A 2401-nucleotide genomic window follows, 5' to 3' on the forward strand; every position below is an offset into this window, starting at 1 on the left:
TGTGTGTGTGTGTGTGTGTGTGTGTGTGTGTGTGTGTGTGTGTGTGTGTGTATGTGTTGTTTGTAAATTGGGGGTGTTGGGGGTGTGAAAAAAATTGCAAATGTTTGCGATGCTTTTTATTTTTTGTTGTTGTTGCTGTCGCTGTTGCTGCTGCTGCTGCTAACGTTGTTGTTGTTGTTGTTGTTGTTGTTGTTGTTGTTGTTGTTGTTGTTGTGGATATTGCTGCGTTTGTGGTTTCTATGAGGAAGAAATTGTGTTTGCATATTACCCCCCAAGATTTCTACGCCCCAGACATCTCTCTGCTGGAAGTTGAACCCTCACTCACCTCACTCCTTGTCCCTCTCACCTCACTTCACTCCTTGTCCACCTCATCCTACCTCACCCCTTGAACCACTCCTCACCCTATCTCACTCTTTTTTCTCTCCCCCCCCTCCCATACCGCTCACCCCTATTTCTCCCACCACCAAATCCATCCCTTCTCCTCCATCCGCCCCTCCCTCTATTACACCCCCCTCCCCCCACCTCCACCCTTTTCTTCCCTCCTCTCACCTCACACTTTCTCCTCCTCCCCCACCACCCCTGTCCTCATCCCTCACCCGTCATTCTTTCTCCTCTTCCTACTCACCTGACTACATTCGAATTGAAAGAATAAAAAAAGGGAAAAGGTGGTTTGAGGATGATGATGATGATGATGATGATGATGATGATGATGATGATGATGATGATGATGATGTTGTTTCTGCTGGGGGGGGGGGGGGGGGTGATGGTGGTGGTGGTGCCACGCGCACACGATTATAGCGAGACTTGTGTTTTGCCCTTCCTGTTGGCTAGATTTAGCAGGGGAGATAATACCAGATATGGACATGAGAACGTTGCTTGACACACAAATGTTGTATTGTAATCACGGATGTTTTACACCCTCATCGACACAAGCAAGATCATTTAGAAGGCGGGCTTCTTCGACCTTGCGTGTCAGGGCCAACCCGGGCTGTAAGTGCTGCTTGAGTGGTTGGCGGATGCTCTGGTGTGGTTTGCTTCTTCCCCCCCCCCCCAACCACCTTTCAAGCATGAAGCCGATCGCCTGTATCTCTCCTAACAGGTGGTTGGAGGGCGCCATTGGTGGGTAGATCTATCACTTGTTTGCTCGTCTGTTTATCAGTCTTATTTTTTCGCAGCACTAAGTCATGATTATTATTTGGATGTGCTTTTTTAAATACTAAAACGAACGAACAAACAAACAAACAAACAAATAAAGTATCTCCTCGACCTCTTTTTTTTTGTATGTAGTCCTCTCTAATAATATCCATGATGTTTGGCACTTCCTGACCTAGTTGTGTTGCAAGTGCCATAAAACTCTTACTGCAAACTAAACCGATAGTGCTATAATATTTCAGCAAAGAGACGGAGTTGCTCGACAAAGAACCCTCTCCAGTGGGGAATCAAACTAACGTCTTCTGCTTGCGACAACTAAGTGTCTAACCGCTGCACCACATAAACCGGTATATAAAGCATTCAGCAGATCGATGAGATCTGACAAGTCGCTACCTTAGAATTACAGAGTTCTCTCTGACATTTTTGGCTGTTGTGAGTTACTAAGACCATGAGCTTAGAAACCAAATTTTAATGTTCTATTTGCTCTATTAAAATCGTAAGATTATTCGGAGTCGTTATCAAGATATTTACAGAATTGCATTTGAAAAAGCTTTATATGATGTGAAACTCACAATCGTTGACGTCAACTTTCTCCAAAGTAGGAACTGAGAAGATAGAACTTTGCAATTCTGAGGTAGACAAGTATATCCCTTGACCTTGCACCGTCTCTATGCTCCTTTCGTGTCCTCTCTAAAGATAGACGATGACGCTTGAGTACTAATTTTTTCCAGCATTTTATTGATTTACTTAACGTTAAATTTCTTAAGACTTTCTTCTGTTTTACTCCCAGTAAATAACGTTCTTCTAAAAAAAAAGGAAACAACAACAACAACAAATCAGCACCCCCACCATAAAAAAACGTAACCTCCCCCGCCCCCAACAATAACAGATGTGTCCTTACAAGCTATTATTGACCATCGCAGTTCGTTCCAGATCATTACGTCACTTAAGATCAGCTGACGATGATGTGTGTGCGTGGGTGGTATGTGCACTATCACAGTTCTAAATTGTATAATTATCCGAAACGTTAGAAGTGTATAACAACATACGACTGATCATTTATGTAATGTACTTGAGACTATGGGTCTGTTTGTGAGTGTAAGCACAATATAATATCTATTATGTGTGTATATGTGTAATATGTGCGCGGAAGAGAGGATGCGTGAAAGAATATATTTGAAAGAGTATGTGTGTGTAAGTGTGTACGTGTGTGTGTGTGTGTGTGTGTGTGTGTGTGTGTGTGTGTGTG

Source organism: Aplysia californica, unplaced genomic scaffold, assembly GCF_000002075.1.
Source record: "Aplysia californica isolate F4 #8 unplaced genomic scaffold, AplCal3.0 scaffold00332, whole genome shotgun sequence".
NCBI lineage: Eukaryota > Metazoa > Mollusca > Gastropoda > Aplysiida > Aplysiidae > Aplysia > Aplysia californica.